Below are 26,779 nucleotides of genomic sequence, written 5' to 3'. Positions count from 1 at the left end.
CAATAAATGGGATGGATTCAAATTAAAAAGCTTCTTTTTACAAAGGAAACAATAATGTGAGAGAGAACCTACAGATTGGGAGAAAATCTTTACCACATCCACCTCTGATAAAGCATTAATCTCTAGGATATAAAAAGAACTCAAAAAACTTGACACCAAAATACCCAAATAACCCATTCAATAAATGGGCTAAGGAACTGAACAGACACTTCACTGAAGAAATATAATCATGAACAATTATATAAAGAAGTGTTCAACATCTCTAGCAATTAGAGAAATGAAAGTTAAAACCACACTAAGATTTCATCTCACTCCAGTCAGAATGGCAATCATCAAAAATACAGGCAACAGGGCTGGGGTTGTAGCTCAGCAGCAGAGCACCGCCTAGCATGCGTGAGGCACTGGGTTCGATCCTCAGCACCACATAAAAATAAACAAATAAAAAAAGGCACTCTATCCATCTACAACTACAAAAAAAAATTTTTTAAATGAATACAGGCAAATATAAATGTTGGCGAGGATGTGGGGAAAAAGGTACACTCGTATATTGCTGGTGGAACTGCAAATTGGTACAACCACTATGGAAAGCAGTATGGAGATTCCTCAGAAAACTGGGAATGAAACCATCATTTGAACCAGCTCTCCCACTCCTCAATTTATACCCAAAGGACTTAAAATCAAATACTACAGTGATGCAATCACATCAATGATTCTAGCAACTCAATTCATAATAGCTAAACTATGGAACCAACCTAGGTGTCCTTCAACAGATGAATGGATAAAGAAAATGTGGTATATATTTTCAATGGAATATTACCCAGCTTTAAAGAAGAATGAAATTATGGCATTTATCAGAAAATGTAAGGAGTTGGAGAATATCATGCTAAGCGAATTAAGTCAATCCCCAAAACCCAAAGGCTGAATGTTTTCTCTAATGTGCAGATGCTAATTCACAATAAGGGGTGAGGGGGGGCAGTAGAGAAGAATAGTGTTACCTTAGATTAGGTGGAGGGAAGTGAAGGGAAGGAAGGGAAGGGCTTGCAGGGATAGGAAAGATAGTAGAATAAAACAGACATTATTCCTTTATGTATATATGCAACTGCATGACCAATGGGAATCCACATGCACACTCAGAAAAATGAGAAATTATATCCCCATCTATGTATGATATATCAAAGTGCATAAGTGCAGCCTACTGTCATGTATAACTAATTAAAACAAATTAAAAATGTATTCAAAAATCTCCAAAAAGAAATGAAACTGCCAAAGGAAATCCTGGACAGAGCTATAAATGAAGAACTCCCCCTCCTCTGCATGCTGCTAGAGCAGTTCCTGCACAGAGACCCCCTTTCCATTATAACTCAGAAGATGCTCCCTTTTTAACCCACGGCAGACACACTGATCCTGAAAATCCCAACCCTCTTGTTCTCCTCATAAGCACATAGCTGAAAAGATTTCTCTTCAGTGCTCAGAAAAAAGCCCTTATTAATCAAACTTGGCTCAAGTTTCTCTCCTTCTTCCAGGACCCTAAACTCTGACTTACTGCTACTTGGAGACAACATAGGACCCTCCCTTTAACCCCTCCTGAGAACAGGCTCACTTTGGGTGAAACATTCTCTGACCTGGGATCTGACCCTGCCTGTCCTTGCTGCCCTCCCCTCCAGCTTCTTCCCAATGGTGTTGCCCTTCCCTAGGGAAGCAGTTCTTTTCTCTATGAGCAGTGGTGCTTACAGAGCTCACCTGTGGTTCTCCCCCCCCCTCCCCCCCCACACACACACTGCAGTACTCCTTTAGCATAAAGTTGCTTCTCACCTCCAACTGCACTTGTTTCATTGGACTCTCTGGGAACAGTCCTGGGCAATATCAACTCAGACATGGCTTCTCCTCAGCCTTCCCATCTGGTCCCCATCATATCTGCCTCAGGACCCCAGCTTTCCAGAGCTCTGTAGTTTCTCAGTCTAAAGGGCTCTTTCCAGGTTTGGTGTGAGCAGCCTCGGCCTCTGCAGGGGAGGCTGCCCAAGAACCACTGACTGCACCTTCAATAACCTCCTTTGGCAGGATCAAGTCTGACCTTGGATTACACTCACTGGGATCAGGGAGTCTTCTTATCAGTCAACTTTTCAACAGAACAGACTTGGTGTTTAAAGAACCCAGTAAAAACACTCAAACTCAGTGTTTATGTTCATGGGAGGAAAAATTTTAAGCCACTTACATTTAATTCTTCAGGAGGAAAATCAAAATTACCCACCTCATTTAGAAAATGAACATTATTTAGTTCATTGATTACCAAGATAATATTTGGTAATCAATCATCACAGGTGACTAGAACTAAGAGATTCTCAGTCCCAGTCTTTAGCATCACGGTTAAACATTCGCATGCAGATGACAGGATGCAAAACACGCCATCCACTGCTACAACCTTGCAAAGTTCCTATGGGAACTTAGGTTTTGGTGAACCTTTGTAATAAAGAAACCAACTTATGTACCACACTTTCTTCTGGGAATGCATTCATTTCTGCAGCCACAATAAAATAGAGGTTTTCCTCATTTCTATTCCCAGGAAGCATTCCCAAAGCAAAGCCCTGGAATTCTATTTTAAATTAGCAACATCCTCCAAAGGCAAAAAAGAAAATGAGATAAGAAAAAAAAAAAAAAACGAAAATAAAGAAAGAATAAATTAATCTGAGAAACTCAGTGAACTCACTCTGGGGAGGAAAAACAGTACAAAAGAAGTTTCAACTAATGGAATACAAGACCAAGTGTTTCTATGTTTCTTGTCTATTTCTTTTTTAACCTGACTTATTCCTCTAACTTGACCTTTACAAATATTTTCTAATCTTTCAGCTCTACTAATAAGTTACATTTTACAATTAATAAAAAAACTGATGATAAAATAAATGAACAAGTCCTTCCAAGTCAACAAACCCAGGGAGGTCAGAACCACGGGACACTGATATCAGACTTCAGGTCAGTCATCCGTCACCAGGCACATCCTCCTACCACCCTCCTGCTGTGGAAAACCTTTGTAGGGTTTTTCTCTACCTTGCTGGACTCCGTTTCCCCTGCTCTTTGGGATAACTGTTCTTCCTTCACAGCTCTGAGAATCCAGAGGGCAGGAACCATATCTGTCATGTTCCCTCAACACCAGCATCTCAATGACTGGCCTAGGTACTTCCAGCTGCTCCCCTGAAAGCCTGCAGCCCACACCTCAGGCTGTCCTCTAGGAGGAGCTCACCCAGGGCCAGAAATTACCTGCACCCTGCAGGGCACAGGCAGCTGTGGGCATTTTGTAACAGCCCCAGGAAAGGAAAGGACAATGCCTAAGGACATGAGACCCAGTAAAGGGCCTAAAGACACTGCACAGATGTCTGTGCCTAGGCAAGATCTTTTTACACTCAAATCTCAGGTCATGCCACTCTGACCTCCCTCCCTGGGAGATATTCAGACACATTAAAAAAAAAAAAGCAAAACAAAAAACTCTTAAAAGTGGCATCCAGTACTTAGTGAAACGATGACCATTAAAACACTCCCCACTTGAATGCAGACCTGGGAACAAATGGTTGGTAAATTGTGCCCTGGTGAGTTGTGAGAGACATGTGCACACACAAAGAACGGTCTGCAACATCGGTAGAGCAGGAAGCAAGGATTTTGCAGATGTGGCACATCCACACCTGTGACAATCAGCATTTCATCTCTAGGGCAGAAGGTCTCTCTCCAAGTTCCTCATTAGCTGAGTACTAGGGGTGGGCAGTGAAGGGAAAGCAAGGAATGAGAGACGGGTAAGTTAGAGATGAAAGATGGAGACCAGGCTGAGATACAGGCTGAGAGTTTAATAAAGGCCATCTCTCTATAGTGAAGAGAGGCAAAACAGGCTTGGGTTCTGGGACTTTTATGGGGCAGGATCAGGAATCAGAGCTGGTTGGGTCCTAATGCAGGCAGTTAGGGATTGGGTTGGTGTGAGGCAGTGGTGAGCCTTTCTCAGAAATGCCCTTGGGCAGGAAAGCAAAACTTTTTCGTTAAAGTGGCGGCTGTCACTTAATATGGCCATACAGATGCTAAGCAAGGACCTATTGACAGTCCCTTCTGAATGTAGCGTAAGTAGGTTTTACCGTCTCCTATTGGGTTAAAGAAACTACCTTTTCTTGCTCCACCTCCATCTGTTCTCTGTGGCAGGAAGATCTTCTTGGGGTGAATGTATTTTGGCACAGACACAGTTCTTCTTTACCTAGTTACTATTTCTAAAAAGAAAGGTTTCTACCTCTGTTGGTCTGGATTGCCCCTTGCACCACCTGGGTTGTCAAGGGCTGTTCAGGTGCATGGACTTTGATCTTTCACATCCACAGACTGTGGTGCTGTTGTGTGTTAACTGCTTGTAACTTTTCCTTCTGCTCTATTTCCCCTCAGGCTACGTTTCTTAAATCCCAAATTTACATTTAAGGCTAAATACTTGTATTCTGAAAATGGACCCCTGGACTCTCTATTTCTCACATGGTGCAGTTGGCATCCATACATGCTGAGGCACCCCCAACCACACCTTTCATAACTATGCCTGATCCCTACTGTCGACCGAGTATATAGGTGTCTTTTATTTAGATCGTGGGTTTTGAGAAAAAAACAAGGATGATTGGGAGTGAGACGACCTCTCTGCCTTGGTTAATCTCTATGGGCTTTTGCCCCTTCTACAGGCTTCTGTCCCTACTACGTAGTCCCAGCCGGTGCCCAAGTGCATCTACAGGCTCATGCTTACCCAGCGGTGGTGATGACCCCCTGAGCGGAACTGTCCTCTCAATTAGGTGATACTAGAGACTGGGTGACACCCCACCTCTAAACTCACCTCCTACGTCTCACTGTGGGTAACTCTACATCCATTCCTTCCTGCCTCCTGGCTAATCTAGGCTCTCTCACACCCTGGACTTAAACCCCCAAAACTCTGGCTCTCCTGAACAAGTCCTCTCAGCTCTCACCTCCCCTACGCCTGCTTCCAAAGGGACAGAAGATCCTACCCAAGACTCCTTCTCCTTTGGCCCAGCAGATGAGCCCCCACCATACCACAATTCTCTTTCTAATGAAGCCTCTGCAGCAAGTCCCCTCAGCCCCTCCACTCGTCTCTCCTCCCACCACACGGTCACAGGCTGCCGCTGCCCAACTTGCATCTGTGTCCTCTGTGCTAGTTGGCTGGGGTAGATGGTGCAATCTGGGTTCATGTGCCTTTCTCTTTGTCAGATCTTTCACTGACAGAAAAGCAGCTTGGGTCCTATACTTCAAGTCCCACCACATATATCAAAGAGTTTCGGTATCTGACCCAATCATGATTTGATCTTCCAGGATGGCCGTATAATCTTATCTAACATCCTCCTGCCCAAGGAGTGCAGGCAAGTTTGGGAGCAAGCTAGAAATTATGCTGATGAGATACATCAGACCTCCCCTGCCCATCTGATTGGCACTGAAGCACTCCCTGATCATACCCGAGTTGGGATTATAATTCGCCTAGAGGAATAACTAGTAGAAACCAATTTATTACTTGCCTCATGGCAGGACTTAGAAAGGCAGCCCATAAGGCTACCAGTTATGAAAAGCTCCAGGAAATGATTCAAGATAAGAATGAAACCCTTCAGCATTTTTAAATCGCCTGACCAAGGCTTTATTACAATATACTAATCTGACCCTGAGACTCCAGATGGGAGACAACTACTAATGACCTACTTTTTCTCCCAGAGTTTCCTGATATTAAGGCCAAATTAAGGTGCCTCAAGTGGGGGGCCCTAACTCCCCAAGCTGAGATTTTGAAGGTGTATAATGAGACGAGAGGGCCCAGAAGCAGAAATATCAGATGCTCGCTCATGCCATCTGTCTGGCCTTAGCATCTGTCCCTGGTTCCACTGGCCTATGGAAGCTCCCTCAGGACTGCCCAGACCCTGTTTTAATGTGGTCAGATGGGTCACTGGGCTTGAACATGTCCTAGGCTTTGCAAGCCTCTGGGTCCTTGTCCTAAATGCCATCAGAAGGGACACTGGGCTGTTGACTGTCCCCGAGATTATAATGGCCCTTCAGCCATCCAGCCCTTCTGGTTTCCCTTTCCAACTCGTAGGACTGGTTGCAGAGGATGAACGAGGCCCAGGTCCCCATCACCTGACCACTACCATCAGTCTGCAAGAACCCAAGGTAACTCTGCGTATTTCAGGTAGACCTGTCTTCTTCCTCCTAGACACTGGGGCTACATATTCAGTCCTCAAGGAGTTCTGGGGGCCTACTATTCACTCTATGAGGCCTACTACTCGTTCTATGTCAGTAAAGGGTGAACCTTACCAGCCCTTACAGACACCTAGCATACTTTGCGCTTTTGGCTCTCTAGTTTTTACCCACTCCTTTTTGGTCATTCCACAGTGCCCTGTTCCCCTTATTGGAAGGGACATCCTCACAAAGTTGGGGGCTATGCTTTCCTTCTCCCCTCATACATGCTTCCATCCAGACTCACCTGCCGCTCCCCTGATCCTCACCCTGACCTTAGGACCATCCCTATTCTGTCTGCCAGTGCCAAGGTGGACCCTACTGTCTGGGATGTTTTAAGTCCTTCTATCGCCTCACACCACGGACCCATTCATATCTATCTCAAAGACCCCCTCCATTTTCTGGTACCTGCTCTCCCGACAAAAACTCCTAGGCTTACAGCTTATCATTCAAGACCTCTTGCAAAAGGAATCTCCTAGACCTACTAATTCCCTTTAAAATACCCCCATCTTGGCAGTACAAAAGCCCAGTGGTTCCTACCACTTGGTCCAAGATCTCCGTTCCATCAACTCTGCAGTTGTCCCAATCCATCCTGTGGTAACCAACCCTTAAACCTTTTTCTCCACCATTCCTTCTGGGACCTCTCACTGCTCAGTGCTAGACCTGAAAGATGCCTTCTTCTCTATTCCCCTCCATTCTGACTCTCAAGACATTTTCACCTTTACATGGACTGACCCTGAGTCTTATAACTCCACTCAGCAGGCGGGGACAGTTCCCCCAAGGGTTCTAAGACAGCCCTCATACCTTCGGACAGGCCTTGGCTAAGGACCTAGCATCCACACATCTCACTCAGTCTATGGTGCTACAGTATGTTGATGACCTCCTTCTTTGCAGGTCAGCTATCAGGACACCTATAAACTTCTTAACTTCCCTTTCTGCCCATGGCTATAGGGTTTCTCCATCCAAGATACAGCTTTCCTTGGCAATGGTAATATACCTAGGCTTTCTCCTGAGCCCTACACACAAACCCATTACGGTTGATAGAAAGAGCCTTATCACTAATATACCAACACCCCCTTCTAAGGAAGAAATTCCCTCCTTTCTAGGTATGGCAGGATTCCCCAGAGCTTGGATTCCTTACTACTCTATATTGGCTAAGCGTGTATATGATGCAGCCCAGGGCCTCCTCTCTGAACCCCTACTACCTCTGTTACAAAGCCCTTCACTAGGTCCTGCTCTCCATCTCCCTGATCTCACACACCCATTTCACCTTTATGTGGCTGAAAAGCAGGGATTTGCTCTAGGGGTCCTCGGACACATGCTGGGGCCAACCTTTGCCTCTGTGGCTTATCTATTGAAGGGTCTTGCTCCTACTGTTTGGGGAGGGCCCCTTGCCTATGAACATTGGCCGCAGCCTCTCTACTCATTAACGAGTCAAAGAAACTCACCTTTGGGGCCCCCTTCACCATTCTGACTCCCCATCATCTAAAGGAACTCCTCACGTCAAAGGGCTTACATTCCTTACCCCCTTGTCGCCTTTATCTCTACACAGGTTTCCCTGGTGGAAGATCCCAGTCTTAGTGTCCACACGTGCTCATCTTTAAACCCTGCTACTCTCCTCCTGCTCTTCTCCTCTAACCCATTCATGCATTGAAACTCTGGAGGAGCTTCTTCCACATCCCTCCCCCATACAGGAAGGCCCCTTGCTCCAGGCAACACACACATGGTTTACAGATGGCTCCTCCTTCCTTCAGGAGAGAGTCCTTTGGGAAGGGTATGCTACAGTCTCTAACCTTGGTTGTGAAAGTGTCTCCCCTCCCCAGTAATACATCCAATCAGCAGGCTGAACTGGTTGTCCTCATCAGAGCCTTCACTTTGGCAAAGAGAGCCTCCCTCAACGTCTACACTGACTCTAAATACGCTTTCCACATACTTGTCTCCGACTCTGCTATTTGGACAGAGCCTGGATTCCTTACCAGTAAGGGAACCTCAGTTACTAATGTCCCCTTTATCTCTGATCTCCTTCAGACCTCAAAGTTTCCCTCTGTCTGGGAATCTCACATTGTAAATCCCATCAGACAGACACCTCCTGTGTGACACTAGGCAACAACAAGGCAGACTGAGGTGAGGGCCACCACCCTCCCACAGCCTCTTCCACCTGCGGTCCTTGGCCTTGCTAGTCCCCTGTGGACTCTTCCCCACCTGACACTCAACAGATGCTCACCTTCCTTCACAACCTCTTTCACCTAACACCACATCTTTAAAACAATTTCTCACTTCCCACCTTAAACTCTCTCCAGGGAACCTACAAATTCTCTCTATCCTCTCTCTCTCCTGTGAAATCTGCCAAAACACTAATCCCACCTCCAGTCTCCACCAACCTGCCTTCCTTGACACCAGGCAAGAGGACATCTTCCTTGCTCTGACTGGTAGCTGGATTTCACCCATACGCCTCCCAGTCAAGCAGTACAAATTTTTCTTGGTACTTGTCAACACCTTCTCAGGATAGGTGGAGGCTTTTCCTACCACCAATAAATGTGCCCCCACAGTGGCCATTGTCCTCGTTGAACACATTCTTTCCCACCTCCCCTCCTCACTCCAGTCTGATAATGGTCCTAAATTTACTTCCCATGTTTCACGGTCTGTAGCTAAGGCACTCAGCATCTCCTGGCATTTTCATATCCATTACCATCCAAAGTCCTCTGGCAAGATGGAACGTACCAACTGAACCTTGAAGAACATTCTCACTAAACTATCCCTTGAATTACATTTAGATTACACTAAACTCCTTCCCTTGGCTCTTCTTAGGTTATGGGCCCTCCCAAAGAAGCCACTCAACATCTCCGGCTTTGAGCTTCTATATGGACGGCCCATCTCCCTGCTCAGCTCACCACCCTCTGATTCTCCACCACCCCTTGCTCCTCATCTTTTCTGGCCCCTCCTTGCACACATTAGGAACCTTCTTTGGCAATACAGTGATGCTCTTCTGGAAAAGCCTAGTTCCTCCTCTTCCCCTTCCCCCACTCTGTCTCCTGATGACCTGGTACCTTTTAACTATCCCCATCAACAAGTCTCCCTCCTCCTCTCGACTCTCCACAAAATGGACCCTATTGGGTTATTCTTACCACTCCCTCTGTGGCCCATCTTGAGGGCATCCCATATTGGGTTCATAACTCCCGTGTAAAATGGATTTTTCCACCCTTTTATAAAGTGACACCCACAGGCCCTCTCAAGCTGTGTTTCTCCAAGGCTGGAACCCCCAATCTTCCTTTGGTCTCTGGGGACCACCAGCACACTGCAGAACCCTGAGTACCATCCTTCCCTTTTTCATTTTTGCCCTCCTCCCTCATTCTGCACTCACCTCCCAGGGGGACCATTACCAGGATTTACCATTCCAATTTCTAGGAGACTTACAGCAACTTGCTCAAACCACACGAACCATACAACCCCAGCTTGATTCTTTAGCAGAATCCAAGGGGCCTTGATCTTTTTAAGGCCCCAAAAGGCAGACTTTGTACCACAGGAGGACTGCTATCTTTATGTCAATCAATCTGCTACAGTAAAGGACAAGATAAAACAATTCCAGCTGGACCTTGGACGTCAGAAACAATAGCTCTCCTCTGCTGAAGGATGGCAGCTAAGTAACCCCCTTCTCCACTGGGCACTTCAGATGCATGCCCCCTGTGTCATTAGATTGGTTCAAGACCAGATCCAAAAAATCTTTAATCAAACTTAAACCAGTTTTTGTTACAGAAATACCAATCCCTCACACAACTGGGTGGTGGAGAGAGCATATGGAAAAAGTTTCACTTTCCCATCCAAGGGCCTTTCTGAGAAAGCTCACTTCTCCCTCATACCAACTCAACCCCTAACCACCTGCGTTAGGACCCACCCATCTCTGAGCTGGGCCCTGAGTCTGCCCCATAAAGTCCCAGAACCCAAGCCTGGTTCGCCTCTCCGCTGTAGAGAGATGGCCTTTATTTGTCAGCTGGACACACAAACTCGCGTGTGTATCTCTGCCTGGTCTCCGTCTTTCATTTCTCGCTCACCCCTCTCCTGGTTCCTCACTTTCCCTTCAGGAAAGTATGGCCATATGAAAACAAACAAAAAAGGGCAATAAGGGGAGACACAAAAGCCTAAGTGTTAGAGTCAGAATGAGAGCCCAAAGTGTGTACACTTAAAGAAAATCTACTCATGTTTTTCTTTGAGCATAAGGAACAAGAAATGTCCCTGATGCTCCAGAAAAGGGCTGACCCCAAAGCCAGAAAGTGAGCATGCTACATTTTCCTGCCATCAAAACAGCAGATTCCTCTCTCAACAGGCAAAATACAGCCTTTTAAAAGTCATAAAGTAGAAGACAGAGATGGTGTGACCATTAAGTGATGGGACTGTTTCAGGCCATGTGCTTAGTGTCAGCTCAAGTTTCTGTCTGACTCATTGAGATAGTGGGAGATGTTGGGAAACATAAGGTCAAGGGTTTACAACAATTTCACACATTGCCAAAAATACTACAGTGTCACAGAAGTCACAGTGCTTCCGTGCATTCTCCTTACACTCATCATCACACGCCTTTATTCTCAGTGGCTCTGGAGGCTGAGGCAGAAGGATTGCAGGTTTGAGGTCAGCCTCAGCAACTTAGTGAGACCCTAAGCAACTCAACAAGACCCTGTCTCCGAATAAAACTTAAAAAGGGTAGTGTGGCTCAGTGGTAGAGTACTCACCTAGCATGTGTGAGGCACTGGGTTCAATCCTCAGCACCACATAAAAATAAATATATAAAGGTATTTTAAAAAATTAAAAAGGGCTGGGGATGTGGCTCAATGGTTAAGTGCTTCTAGGTTCAATCCCTTATACCAAAAACATAAACAAACAAAAAACAAGTAAATGGCTTAACAAGCTGCCACAAGTCCACAAATGGTTAGAGATAAACACCTGACACCCTGACAGAACAGAAAATAACACCTTTTTGAGATATCATCGATGGCATCAGAACAAGAATTACTGTCAGTACCAAGAAGACGTCTTGAGGAAATTGTGCAAATAAATTCTGAAGAAGACGCCAGGCGTGGTGGTGCACGCCTATAATCCCAGCGGCTCTGAGGCTGAGACAGGAGGATTGCAAGTTCAAAGCCAGCCTCAGCAACGGGAAGGTGCTAGCAACTCAGGGAGACCCTGGCTCTAAATAAAATACAAACAGGGCTGGGGATGTGGCTCAGTGCCCTTGAGTTCAATCCCCAGTACCAAGGAAAAGAAAATTCTGAAGAAAGGGAAGTCAGTCAAACAAGAAAAGCGAGGAGGCAGCCTCCATAGAGGCAGTGTTACAGAGGGTGAAGCCCAAGGTCCACATGGTGGTGGTACCAGGCTTTTCCCTGCCACAGGGGCAACAATGCTGTCCCTTTCCTAGGATCTTACTAACTCAATCCACACATGGCTGCTGAGATTTCAGACAAAGATTTCATCTTTGTGCAAGAGAAAAACAAATAACCAGATTTCTTCTATCTCTTCTGCCTTAAAAATGAAATTTTATGTGATTCATTTTTTCAACGCTAAGATAAACATGTAATCTTTCATTCTCTCTCTCTCTCTCTCCCTCTCTCATCACACATTTAAAACCATGTTTATTGAATATCTTGTTTTTCATTTGGGAGATGCCAGAAGAGCCTGAGGCCCTTCAGCCACGCTTATTCTGGAGGCAGAAAGTATATATTCTTTTAAGGTAAAAATTGAATATATTAGCCAGATGAAGTGTCACACGCCAATAGTTCCAGCGGCTCAGGAGGCTGAGGCAGGAGGATCTCAAGTTCAAAGCTAGCTTTAGCAACTCAGCGAGACCCTGTCTCAAAATAAAAAAATAAAGGGCTGGAAACGTGGCTTAGTGGTTAAGCACCCCTGGGTTCAATCCCTGGTACCCCAAACAAAAACAAAACGAAACAAAAACTTTTAAAAATAGGATATATTCATGATCATATCAAAATTTTCTTCAGATATCTCAAAGCTATTGAGAGTAATGATTCTATTCTACCAATTAAAATAAGCCGAGACAAAGAAGTATAGTCCTTTGGTTAGTGTATTAGTTTCCTATAAGACTGCTGTAGCAAATTAGCATAAATTGGGAGGCTGAAAACAACGTAAATGTGTTCTCTTATGGGTCTGGAGGCTGCAAGTTCACAGTCAAGGTGTGGGCAGTGCCCGCCCCGGCTGAAGGCTCTAGTGGTTGCTGCAGTCTTCAGTGTTCCTTGGTGACACTATCCCCCTGTCATGTGGGTCCATGACTTCTCTTTTTGTGTGTGTGGGGAGGGGGAGATGGGACTGGAAATGAAACCCAGGGACACACTAACACTGAGCTACATCCCCCATCCTTTTTGTGTGGAGACAGGGTCTCACTAAATTGCCAAATCTGGCCTTGAACTTGCAATCCTCCTGCCTCAGCCTCCTGAGTAGCAGGGATTAGAGGTGTGTGCCACCGTGCCCAGCTGAAATTTCTCTCTTCTTATAAAGACACTAGTCATTGGATTAGGGCTCCAGCATGATCTCATCTTCCCTTGGGGGATTGAAAAGGACCTATTTCCAAATAAGATCAAATTCACAGGTATCGGGGTTGGGATTTGAACATATCGTTTATAGGGACTCAATGCAATCCATCACAGTGAGTTTAAAAGCAGGATATTGCTACCTCGAGTTAAATACACTTAAAACTACCAAAGGCCATAACTTTCAGACAAAAAGGAAGACAGCATGGTGTTTGGTGATGAAATAGTCAAGAATCTTTTTTCAGAGAAGCCCTCTAAGAGTTCTTCCCCTCCAGAGAGGGACACCATATAATAACATTTTTGAGCCTCTATTTCTGTGTGGTACGCACCTTCGTCTGATTAATACAATATACATGATTGTTTTCTGTTAGGGCTGTGGGAAATGAGAGGCAGAGCATCGAAGGAACTTGCCATGTTCTCATGGGTCCTAAGAGGGTCAAGATAAGCTATAGATGGAGGCACCCTAATTCTGGTCCCAAGAGCAAAACTGCTGGTGTGGAAGGATGGGGAGGGGAGGCGGGGGACAGATGCTTCCTGCCTTCTCTCTGTACCTGCCACGGTCTATTGGAGCTGCTCTTTCTATTTGTGCAGTGTTGCCTCCAGAACCTCAGCAAATTTCTGACCAATAGACAGAGTTAAAATAAGCCACTCATACAATTTTCTACAACAGGGACCCATTGTCACGGAGGTCAGGTGGCCACCAGCTAAGCATTATTGTCCTGATCTGTACCATCCATTGTTTTGATGTCGGATGAAACCATGAAATGTGAGCCTTCTTTCTGCATCTGGAAACAAACAACAAAACTGAACTCGGTCCCACGCAACCCCAGATGCCTTCTTTTCCCTCACAGCCTTGTTTCTCCAGCTTCCCCTCAAAAACCATTTTATTCCCTCAATCACAACTATGTGCTAATCAGAGTTTAGCAAACTGATCACCCAACATCACAGCAGACAGCAGCTCTCTTTGTTTCCTTTAGGATCTCCAAACCCTCTAGAGGCAAGTCGTATGGCCTGAAGATTTCATCTTTGTGCAAGAGAAAAACAAATAACCAGATTTCTTCTATCTCTTCTGCCTTAAAAATGAAATTTTATGTGATTCATTTTTTCAACGCTAAGATAAACATGTAATCTTTCATTCTCTCTCTCTCTCTCTCCCTCTCTCATCACACATTTAAAACCATGTTTATTGAATATCTTGTTTTTCATTTGGGAGATGCCAGAAGAGCCTGAGGCCCTTCAGCCACGCTTATTCTGGAGGCAGAAAAAAATGGAGCCCAAACCTGGAGCCTGAAAGTTCTCTCCGACACATAGCCCAGGCCAAGAACAAGATACTGCTGATTCCTTTTAGAAGTAAGTGAGGCTTCAAATCTGCTCAATTAAGGTTCAAATTCTGCTTCACTTCTCACTAGGTGTCAACCTGGGCAGGTCAGGCCTTACTTCTGAGTATCCATGTCATACCACACAGGTGCCACAGACCAGCCTAGGAGCCACAGAAGGGATTTCAGCTCTGGCATCCTGGCATCACAGCCACGGAACAGCAGTAAGCCTTCTGCTCCATGCTGGGCCAGGGACCCAGGGAGTGGTAGTTGTCAGGAACTGGAAAGTCTGAGATGCTCCTCCTTGCAGCTAACAAGGTAGCCTGGCAGTTTTATGACACCAGCAGAAAACATAAAGACTCCCCAACTCCAGAAACATGAGACCTGGGAAGACTTTCCCAACAGCAGGCCCAGGGTATTCAGCAACTGCCATACTTGGAAAGGCGCAGTTAATTGTCTGGAATTTCTATAAACTTGCTCTGGAGAGGGCAGGGCAAGGCCTCAAACCATTTCAAAAGTGTCCTGGCAAGCACCGTAGGAATGCAGCAGGGTCACTGCAGACCCGAGCACGCTGCAGGCTTGCTGTCATTTTCTCTTTTAACCTGTTTTGCTTGGCTCCCTCACCTGCTGTTCCGAATTATGTTTATTGCCTTCTTTGTCCTTGGAATTTTCCTTTTCTCCCATTTTCTTTCTCCAGCTTCCTAGTTGTCCCAGCTGCTTGCCTGTCTCTTCCTTATGGTTCTCTCTAGAATCAGAAAAGCGTAGACATTTAAGGTGAAAAGGGACTTTCAGTTCTTTTAGCAGCATCATTTTATAGATAAAGGGCTAAGACTTAGAGAATTTAAGGAATTTGCTGAATGCAGTTTGTTTGTGGGAGAACCCAGCGGCAGAACCCTACTCATAAATACTTTGTCACAGCTTCAATTCCTTTTTTTTTTGTACCTAATGTCACATCCAGAGAGGAAACTTTCCCAGCCGGGCCATGCTGGCTCATCTCTTGTGCTGCATAGTCATGTCAAATGCAGCCGCCGGGTCATCAAGGATAGACCTAGAAGCTATTGTGGTACATAAAATCTTTGAGGAGTCATTTTTCTGAGTAGGTGGCAGACAATTTCATACAAGCTTATGAAATGTGGCACCCTTATTATTTAACTCTATGGAAAAGAGAAATATAAAGAAGTGAAGAAAAGGGGAAATTTCTGTACAGTATTACCAATAGTGAAAGCATTGCGAAAGCAAAAGGAAGTGAAATTATACAAGTCAAAAATACACTCATGATATACTCATAGATTTCCCTCATGATCACAATCCAATAATAGAACATTGAGGCCATGGGTGAACAAGTAATGTTTATCAACACAAGAAAGATGAGGTTTTCTACCAATAGAATGGGATTAAATTTTTGTCAAATTCTGTGCCCCAGCAGCCCCCACACTTATTTTAGTTTTCTTTTTAAATATTTTTCTGTGGTACAAGAGATGGAACCCAGGGCCCCACATATACTAGGCAAGTGCTTGACCACTGAGCTACATCCCCAGGCCTTGGGTGGTCAAACTCACTAAATTGCTCAGGCTGGCCTTGAACTTCAATCCTCCTGCCCCAGCCTCCCATTTTCCTAGGATTTCAGGCATGTGCCTCCATGCCTGGCTTCTCACAGTTCTTGATGCATCCTAAATGCTTAATACACTTTATCTAATAATTTTGACCCCCCAAAATAGGTTGTCTACAGAAAGTCAAGTTAGAAGATTGAGTCAATTCTGGATTTAGGGTTCTTTTAATGCCAACATTCTATAATTTTAATTCTGAAAAGCAGCACCAAGAATATTACTAGTTAGAGCAGCAGAGGGAGTAGCTTGGTGGTAGAGCACTTGCCTAGCATGTGCTGGGCCATGGATTCAAACCCGAGCACCATACACACACACAAAAAGGAATATTGCCAATTAGTAATAAAGAACCCCCTAGTGATGAGCTCCCTCCATTCACTAGATGTTGAGTTGTTTGTGTAGAATGGGTATGATTCTAATTCTTTGTTTGCAAGAAACTGTAGCCAAGTCAACCTAACTTAAGCAAAAAGATAATTTATCATGTGGCAAATGTGTACCATGAATCACCTCCCTTACCTTTCCTGGCCTCCTTGTAGTTCATTTGAGGCCATGATGGGACTAGATCTAGCCAATGGACTGCAACATACAATACTGATGGTACCTCCTTGAAGACATTGTACTAAGTGAGATAAGTCAGTCACAAAAGGACAGACATTATATAATTCCACCTATATGAAGTCAGGGAGGATGGATAGTTAGCATTTAATGAACACAGTTTCCATTTGAGATGATGAAAAATTCTGGAGATGAATGGTGTCATGGTTGCACAACAACATAAAGACCACTGAACCGGACACTTGAAAAGGGTTAACATGGTAAATTTTATATTATGTATATTTTGCCACATTTTTTTTTAAAAGTAAGAAGCAATGTAGGGAAATTTTATATAGCACTGAGTAAGGAGAGAGAAAAATATGTTGGTCTTCCCCATCGTGAAGAGTTGGCCCAGTTGCTTTTCAGCCTGTGGCAAGGTATTGCTAAGTTGCCCAGGCTGGCCTCAAACTTGCTATCTTCCTGCATGTGCTGGGGTTATAGGTATGTGCCACTGCATCCATCTAGGGTGAAATACGGTGACCAATACAATGCACGTCAAGCACATGGTCCGACCCAGGGTGAGCACTCAGTACCTATTGCTAACACTGTCTTGAACCTGGGGGCGTAAGTATGGCTCGGCCTCCCGTTGGCCTGGAACCAAGAATGAGATCCATCCAGACTGTTAGACTCTACCTCTGCCTATATTTGACCATCTGTTTTGTTTTCCCCAGACAGAGACTGGTTTTCTCTGCTTCTCTCTCCTGATGATAAATAGAAGGTCACTATCCCACAACCCATAAATTAATTTTTCCTCAATTCAGGAGAGAAGTTCAGGTATTGGCTTTTGGTTTGATTCCTTAAAATCTCAATCCCCTGAAAAGAGTATTATTGGTTTAGCCTGGGTCAAGTGTCCATTTGTAGTCCAATAATATGGTCACTGGAGAAGAGTCCTGCCATGTCTGAGTGGGCCAGACAGTCACCCCAGGCCATCCTCAGCAGCCTTCTCCAGACATGTACTCCCAGATTGATTCTAGTAGTTAGAATATGGTTTCAGAGGCGCCAGATAATAATGGCCTGAACAAGGGAGAATAGTCCGTTTTACTCCCTTAAATTACTGTAGCTATACAGCTTAGAACTTGTATGCTGATTGTAGTGAGATGAATAGTATCTCCCAAAATTTCATGTCCACCCAGAGCCTAAGAATGTGACCTTATTTGAAAAGAGGGTCTTTATAGATGTAATTAGTTAAGGACCTCAAGATGAAATCATCCTCAACTTAGCATAGACCCTAAATCTGATGACTGTCATCTTCAAAGAAAAGGACACAGACACCCAAAGAGGGCCAAGGGAAAGTGGAGTCAGAGATTGGAGAGATACTGCCACAAGCCAGAGAACATCCTGGCCACCAGAAGTTGCAAGAGGCAAGAAAGGATCGTTCCTTAGTGTCTTCAGAGAGCCATGACCCTGATGACACAGAGGCACATCAGGTTCCGAGCTGGCAGTGAGTGAGCCAGAGGAAGGCCACCAAGGCTGGGCTGAGATCCTGAGGAATGGGGAGCTGCTCCTTTTTTAAAGCAGAGATTTGCTCTAGCATAGTTAACATGGTGGTGATACACAAGACTTCTTTTATTATAAAATGAACATGGTAAGATTTATTTGATAGGGTTGTTGGGAAGATGCAATGAGACAGCAGTGCTTGGCCCATAGAAGGTGCCCAGTGAACAACAGCTGTTATTACAGAGGAGAAAGCCTGGGATGCATGCGTCAGTTCATTCATTTATCTAGAAGATGTCTGAGGAGAGCTCATAGTGCCAGGGTTAAGGGTCTAGGGATCCCTCACCCACTAGGATTCATACCAATAGAAGTATGTCCAAGGAACTCTATATCATAATGCAAAGCTTTGGTAAGAAATGGATTTGAAAATGGCTTAAACCCCAGGCCTAAGGGAGACCTAGTCCTTCTGCCTCTTCACTGAACTGAATAGTAGAACTCCCAGAACGAGGGTCATCGGACCCACCCATCCTGTCACAGTGGAGAAACTGGGCATAAAAAGAATAACAGTTCCCCATCTCTCTCCCCCAATGGGGTGCCCTGCCACAGGGTGGGCCAAATACACAGGAGCACCCTGAGCACAGGAAGTGAAAGAAGGTGGAACTCTGGGGCCTTGCCTTTAAGAACAGTTACCCTACCCAATGATGGGAGTGGTACAAGCAGAGGGGTCACCTCTCAAGTGGGAGAGAGCAATTAAAAGGAAGGAGAAGGGTAATGGAGGCATTTTCTCTGATATCCTTCCAAGTGGGAAGAGAAGCAGGAACCTTCTTCCTTTTGTTCTCCGACTAAAAGAAACTACAATTTTATCTGGTTCTCTTTAAGCTGAGAGATATTTGAAAGTTGGGGAGGATGTTCCTGGAATAAAGAGGAGGAAATACAAAGACATGGTGCACAAAAGAGCCTGAGTTTCTTTTGTCTGCCATGTAGCCAGTGTGCGGGGGAAACAACCGGAAGGGTGTCTAGACAGGTGGGCAGGTACAGGATGGTTTTTCAAAACTGACTAATTTGAAGAAAGGTATCATCTGAATCTAACAGCAAACATGGTATTCATCCATGAAATGCCAAAGACATTCTCATTAGGTGAGGGAACAGAAAGGAAGTCTGTCATCTCTGATAGCATTCTGCCTTTTTTGCTAGACAATGTAATAACACAATAAAAAGGAACAGGATCCATAATAATTAGAAATGATAGGACAAAATTATCTGATTGCCTACCTCTTGCTTTTTTACAGAAGAAGCTGCACTGAAGATTTTATTCATCTTCTAGACTTGCCAAATCTAATATCTGAAAAATAAGTCTTACCATTTTCATTTTATAGAAAAGAAACTTCTATATATCATTAGCATGTCAGTTATGCTAGAACAAATCTCTGCTTTAAAAAAGTAATAGTTCCCCATTTCTCACTAATAAGCTTAGGCTTATTAATCTTCGAGGATTGCCATAACAAAACACCACAATACTGGTGGCTTAAACAACAAGAATTCATTTTCTGTCATGGTTATGGAGGCTAGAAATCCTAGATCAATGTGAAGCCAGTTAAGTTTCTCCTCAGGGGTCTCTCCCTGGTTTGCTGATGGCCTTTTCCCTGTGTGGTGCATCTATTGTGCCTCTTCCTTAATTTGTTTGTTTTGCTTTGTTGTTGGTGGTGGTGATGGTGGAGATGGAGGTGGTACTGGATATTGAACCCAGGGCCTCACATGTGCTAAGCACATGCTCTACCACAAGACTAAAGCCTCATCCTTATGACCTCATTTAACTTAATTACCTTAAAAAAAAAAACTTTTTTAAGAAAGAAGATTTTTAAAGTTCACAGCAGAATTGAGAGGAAGGTACAAAGATTATGCCTAAATATAGTCATAGTGAAGGTTAGGGCTTCAACATAGAAATGCAGGGACACAATTCCATTCACAACAGAGACTGATTATGACTATATTCTTTTTTTAACCTTTTATTTTATTTGTGCATAATGAAGGGATTCACTGTGATATATTCATGCATGTACAATACAAAATTTGTTCTATTTAATCCCCCCATGTCCCCCTCTCCCTTTCCGCCTCCCTCCCCATGGCTATAATCTTAACTGGGCTTCTTGATACCCTCCCCACTGAACTGAGCTGAGAAAGGGAGGGCAAAGAGCAAGAGCCAGAGAGAGGCAGATACAAGTTAAATAAGCTGCTAAAACCTCCCTGCCCAAACCTGAACTTCTCCTTGAAGAGAGAAAGTAGCCATGTCATACCAACAATGGTTGTCAAGCCTGGCTGATTTTTGAGAATCACCTGCAGTAGCTGTACAGACTTTTCAATGCCTGGGTCCCAACCAGAGTTTTAGAATTAACTGGTTCTAGGAAAAATATGGGCTTATGATTTTATTCTTTTTTTTGAGATGTGTTTCACATGCTATACAATTCACCTTTTTGAAGTGAATAATTCAGTGATTTTAGTATACTCACAAAATCGTGCAACCATCACCACTAATTCCAGAATATTTTGATCACCCCAAAAAGAAACCCCAGGCCCATTATGCATTGCTCCCAATGCCCCTTGCAATGTACTCCCAGTACCTGGCAAGCACCCATCCACTCTCTTCCTCTAGGTAAATGCCTATGCTATTCCAGATATTTCACATAAATGGAATCATATAACATGTGGCTTTTGTGTCTGAATTTCTTCATGGGCTTGTGTATTTTTAGCAAATCTATAGTTGTGCTGCCAGGGTCCCTTTAGGAAGTCCAGCCAGGTGGCAGGGGCCTGTAATCCTAGCCATTTGGGAGGCTGAAGCAGGAGGCTCACCAGTTCAAGGCTAGCATGGTCAATTTAGCAAGACCCTGTCTCAAAATAAAAATTTTAAAAAGGCTGAAGGTGTAGTAGCTCAGTGGTACAGTATCCCCAGGACAAAAAAAAAAAAAAAGTCCCTTCATGGAAACAGAGAATTTCAAGTGGAATGGGCGAAGCCTCACATGACTTGGGTTAGCCCACAGCTAAAAGATTCCTAGGAGATTCAGCTGAAAAAGCTGGGAAGGGCTCTGAATGGCCCAGCTGGGTCACATGCTCACACCTTGGCCAATCAGGGTAGTCAAAGAATAATCACCTTCACTCCTTTGGACTCTAAGAAAAATGAAGATTTTAAGTAGAGAAGAACATAATCAAATTTAGAAACCTCTACTTGTCCAGGGAGTTTAAGGTTCTAAGAAAACCAGTTAACCTTAAAGGCAGGCATATTAAGTGTCTATTCTAATGATGTTACTTAAAAAAAAAAACTGCTAACATATAGGAAATACAGAAAACTGAAGTCCTTGTTAAATGATATACCACAGGGACAAAACCCAGCTCTGTGGAAAACTATTAACAGCACATTTGTTTGCTTTTCTCTCAGCAAATAAATTGCAAGGAAAAGAACTATAAAAGGGATAAGGAGAAACCATGGATTAAGAAGCATTTGGGGCTGAGGTTGTGGCTCAGTGGTAGGGCACCTGCCTAGCACATGTGAGGCACTGGGTTCGATCCTCAGCACCATATAAAAATAAATAAATAAAATAAAGATATTATAAAAGAAGAAGAAGAAGAAACATTTAAAGGCACAGCAACCAATCACAAACTATGGAATTTAGATTTTTTTTATATACTTGTGACATTTGTGAGAGAATCAGAAATATAGATGTTAGTATTTAATGATATTAAAGAATTATTGTTCTTTTAGTTATGATAATAGCATTATATGATATTTATAAATGAAATGATAGGGTACATGGGATTTGCTTCAAAATATTACATAAGAGCAGGGTGGATTGGGATAGGAGTGGGATAGGTCTGGCCTGGGTTGCTGGTTATTGGGGCAGGGGGAATAGGAATACTATATAATACTCTGTCTTCTTTAATGTTGTTCAAAGTTCGGCATGATAAAAAAATAAAAAGGTACAAAATCATATATTTATATTGAAACAGTCCTGCCAACACTTTTGTAAATAGTAGTTTGAGTCTATGTATGTTGGAAGCTGTGTATGAACTATGGATTTTTTTGAGCCAGTAATTCAGGGAAGCTGCATTTCTGGAAACTCCTGGGTGAAATTCCCTGGTTAGAGAAAGATCATACTGGCGCCCTGCCTTAGCTCACAGCCCCAGGTAAAATGCAGCCATGATTTGGGTATAACCTGTCAAGCACCAAACAACCTGTTTTCCCTACTCTCATCTTGTTTTCCTAGAGAAGCTCCTTACTGATTCCCTTTGGTGTGTACCGCTATTCTTGCTATTCTCTCTCTCTCTCCTCTCTCTCTCTCAAAAAATTTATAAAAAAGAAAAAATAAAGCATTCGCCAGTCCACACCTCTGCAGTTACCCACTCCATCCCCACACAGGATGTGGGCAGAATGTGTATACATAAAATTACTAAAACTTCATTTCTTTCTTTCTTTCTTTTTTTTTTTTTTTTTTTGTACCAGGGATTGAACCCTGGGGACACCTGACCACTAAACCACATCCCCAGCCCTGTTTTGTATTTTATTTAGAAACAAGTTCTCACTGAGTTGCTTAGCACCTCGCTTTGCTGAGACTGGCTTTGAAATCATGATCCTCCTGTCTCAGCCTCTGGAGCCTCTGGGATTATAAGCGTGCACCACTGCGCCCAGCTACCTACATTTCTTTTTAAAAGGAGGAAGGAAAAGAAAACTCTGCGTCCCATGGGCAACTGGATTGGGGGGTTGGAAAACTGAAGGTTGGGAGCCAAGTTAGGAGGCTGTTTAGATGACCCCAGGAAAGATGACAGTATCAGGAGGGGAAAAGAAAAGATAAAGAGATACTTAGTGGAACACTGGGAACTGGAGTGGCTCACCCTGTCGTCCCAGTGACTCAGGAGGCTGAGGCAGAAGGATCATATGTTCAAGGTTAGCCTTGGCAATTTAGGGAGATCTTGTCTCAAAATAAAATTAGATAAATAATTTTTAAAAAGCAAAGCACAAGAAAGTAGAACACTGGGTATATGACACATGAGGAAATTATCATCAAGTCTTTTATGTTTGGTGCTTGGGTGTGAAGAGTGAGAGGGATAGGCACTGGGCATGGCTAGAGCAGGTGGGTGGTGCCATCTGTTGAAATAAGGAATATCGGGAGAGAAGAAAATTTGAGGGGGAAGGTGGTGATTTCAACTGAGCATACTGTGACTTTGAGGTGCCTGTGGGACATCTAGGTAGACCTGGACAGTTGGTTAAAAGGTCTGGGAGGCTAGGTGCCGTGGCACATGCCTATAATCCCAGTGGCTGGGGAAGCTGAGAGAGGAGGATCGAAAGTTCAAGGCCAGTCTCAGCAACATAGCAAGTCCCTAAGCAACCCTGTCTCAAAGTTAAAAAAAAAAAAAAAAAAAAAAAAAACTTAAAAGGCTGGGGATGTAGCTCAGTGGTAAATTGCCTCTGGGTTATATCCCCAGTAGCCCCCTCCAAAATAAATAAATAAATAAAGAGGTCTGGGAGGAGGCGAGTAGACATGTAAAGTTGGAACCTGTCAGTACAGAGCAGGTGACTGAGGCCATGGGGAGAATGAGGCTACCTGGGTAGGTCCTGCATAGGAGGAAGGACTCTGGAAAAGAAAGGAAAATATGGACCCAGAGGAAGACCAAAGGAGAAAGCAGAGACACAGAAAACGGAGCCCAGAAGACAGGCGGGAAAGGAACAGCCAGAAAAACAGGGTGAACTAGGAATGTAGGGCTGGGGCTGGCTGAGCATCTGCCTAGCCCGCACAAGGCCCTGGGTTCATCCCCAGCACCACAAATACTACTACTACTGCTACTACTAGTAATAATAATAATGGTGATTTGAAAACAATAGCAAAGGTGAACAAATTTTGTGAAAATTATAGAAAATGGTCAAGAGTTTAGAAAGCCACTGAACATTCATACCCAGAAAGAAATGAATGCTGACCATCGGACTCAACGACAACGACGCTGCTTATGACCGTAGCGAGAGCGGCTTCCGGGCTGCTGAACAAAGTCGACTGCCTTGGGTCAGGGAGTGAATAAAAGGCATACAGATATGTCTCCCCCTCCACAGTCCCTTCTAGGGCAGGCTGCCCTCTTCCTGATCCCATGGCCATAAACAGCCACAGTGTGTGGGCATGGACCCCATGGTCATGAGGCCAGTGACCGACTTGTCTCCTCCCTGGAAGAAGTTACTGGGCTAATTAGGTTCCATCTCTCTTGGGCATCTGTCTGCTGAGTTGGGCTCAAGTCCTGAGGTGGACTGGAGCTAGACTGATTATTATGGGATGTACTAGATGACTAAGTAGAGAGAGACCATCAGAGAAAAGCAGAGAAAGAGACAATGGAGAGGAGGCCTGGGGAGAGGAGAGGAGAGGCGATGAGCCTCTGATCTTGATGGGAGGGAGGAGCTCCCTGGAAGTTTCCATGAGGACAACCATTCTTCATCCTTTTGTTGAGATTTGCACAGGACTGCAAGTGCCTCCTTCCAAGAAACAGCTCCCCTGAGCCAGCCCAGTGGGTCTCCATGCCAAAGAAACTCAAGCAGAACAGGAAGGAGGAAGTAGAGGCAGTGGGTGTGGACAGCTCCGTCAAGCAGTTAGTTTTTCTTTCTTTCTTTTTCTTTTTTTTATTTATGCAGTTTGGTTTCTAGAGAGAAGAGAGAAATGGGGCAGCAACCATGGACTGATAAGAGCCACTTAAAGAGATTGTAATGCTGCCAGAGATAAATCAAGAGAGAGGGAGGAGATGGACCCAAGAGAGCTGGACAACTGATAATCCGAGCACTCAGAAGAGGTGGCTGACGCATTGTCCTCAAATATCGACCCCAGTGCATTGGGGTCTCGCTAGCAGAGTGGGTCTCCTCTCGGCTGCCTCTTCTGTTGGTACTTCCCTGGTCAGACAGGAGCCGCACTGACTCCTGCTCTGTCTTAATTGAGCATGTCTCTCTAATTAGGCTGACAGCAGTTGGTTTCAGTGCATGATAAATCATGTCAGATGCCTTTCAGACTTGCCAAGTCACTTCCAGGAGGCATTTGACCCCTGGATGTGACGTACAGCTTCAAAGATGGAACTGGCTATGTTCTGTCTACTTCTAGTTGTATTCTTTTGGTATCTGTGCTCTATGATACAGTTCACTTCAAAATGACAACCTCTGGTTTAACAAATGCATTTGGGGAACAAATGGCAATTTTCATGTGTGAACATGATAGTAAACAAGGAATGAAGGATTGATGTTAGAAAATTTGCAACTTTATTTATTCTGATTCCAAAGGAAACCCATAGTATCAATCAGCTTTTCACTGATGTGGCCAAAATACACTGAGAACAACTTAGAGAAGAAAAATGTTATTTAGGCTCGTGGTTTCAGAGGTTCAGTCCATGATCAGATGGCTCCATGGCCCAGGATGAGTCAGAACATCACGGCAGAAAGGAGTGACAGAGGAAATCTGCTCGACTCATGGCAGCTAGGAAACTGAGCCAGGAGCCAGAGACAAAAACATAACTCCTGGTCCTACTTCCTCCAGCCACGCTTCACCTGCCTATAGCTACCACCCAGTAATCTACTCAAATTATTAATCCATCAAATGGATTAACCCACTGATTAGGTTTTAGCTCTCATAATATAATCACTTTACCTCAGAACTTTCCTCCATTTCCATGTGAGCTTTTTGTGAGACATCTCATATCCAACCATAAAACCAACAGTTTCCCTTCAAAGTATATCAAAAAGTAGAAATTTCAAAGTCAGTGCCAGGCTTGGTGGTACATTCCTATAATCCCAGCAACTTGGAAACCTAAGGACCTCATTCAACTCCATTGAAACCTAAGAAAGAGGAATTGTAAGTTCAAGACCAGCCTCAACAACTTAGATCCTTAGCACTTAGTGAGATACTGTCTCAAAATAAAACATGAGAAAGCTCTGGGACTATAGCTCAGTGATAAAGCATCCTGGGTTCAATCCCAAGTATAAGGAAAAAAGAAAAAGAAAATAAGAAAAAAGAATTTCAAAGTCCAAGTTTCTGTATTTCATTTCCAGAGGGAAAATCTGTTTATAATTTGATGTATTTCTCAGACCTGAGTATTCACATATGACATACACAGATGGACCCATGTGACGTCTACATACTTATGAACATAAATCCTGTTAAGTCCTCTCTAAAGTATGTTTCTCATTTAACAATACTTAAAATGGAATATGACCTGATATAAAGTATATGTGCATAGAAAAAAGAACAAAGGGAAAATTATATAGTATTAACCATAATCCTGGGGTGTTAATATTATAGAAGAATTTTTTTTTTCAGCTGGGTGTGGTGGCGCACGCCTGTAATCCCAGCAGCTCTGGAGGCTGAGACAGGAGCATCTCGAATTCAAAACCAGCCTCAGTAAAAGCAAGATGCTAAGCAACTCAGTGAGACCCTATCTCTAAATAAAATACAAAACAGGGCTGAGGATGTGGCTCAGTGGTTGAGTGCCCCGGAGTTCAATCCCCAGGACCAAAAAATAAAAAAGAATTTTTTTCTTTACATGTTTTCTTGCCGCCTTGATTTTCTGCAATGGAAATATATATATTACTTTGGGGTTTTGGTGGTTTTTTTGTTTGTTTTGGGATTGAACCCAGAGGTGCTTTACCACTGAGCTACAGCCCAAGCTTATTTATTTATTTATTGCGTTAGGGTCTTGCTAAGTTGCTGAGATTGGCCTTGAATTTGCAATGTTCATGTCTCAGCTTCCTGAGTCGCTGGGATAACAGGTATGAGTATATTACTGGCAAGTATATTACTTTTAAAATATATATTTAAAATATACATTAAAATATACATCTTAAAATATACATATATTGTACATAAATATATATGCATAATCTGTTTAATCATGTGTACATGTATACATGCATATGTATAATATATCTATGCATATATGTACCTGTACATACTTGAAAAAGAGAGACAAAACCTGAGCTACACTGGCGAGTTTCTCATTTGAACCATTGTTTCTGTTCTGTTAACGTTGATGTCACTATAGAATTCCATCAAGATCCGCGGTGAAGTGC

At 43.8% G+C, this 26,779-nt stretch overlaps 1 non-coding gene across 1 annotated transcript; it reads right to left on the bottom strand.

The window, feature by feature from the left end:
* Window positions 1–14,525: 14,525 nt before the first annotated feature.
* On the bottom strand, window positions 14,526–14,659 carry LOC125612758. Its single transcript, XR_007343233.1, has one exon. It is a non-coding gene; the product is annotated as a small nucleolar RNA SNORA9 (small nucleolar RNA).
* Window positions 14,660–26,779: the final 12,120 nt, after the last annotated feature.

The sequence above is a fragment of the Marmota marmota genome, unplaced genomic scaffold (genome assembly GCF_001458135.2).
Source record: "Marmota marmota marmota unplaced genomic scaffold, marMar, whole genome shotgun sequence".
In the NCBI taxonomy this organism is placed as follows: Eukaryota; Metazoa; Chordata; class Mammalia; order Rodentia; family Sciuridae; genus Marmota; species Marmota marmota.
This window is presented reverse-complemented; position numbering and strand designations above follow the sequence as displayed.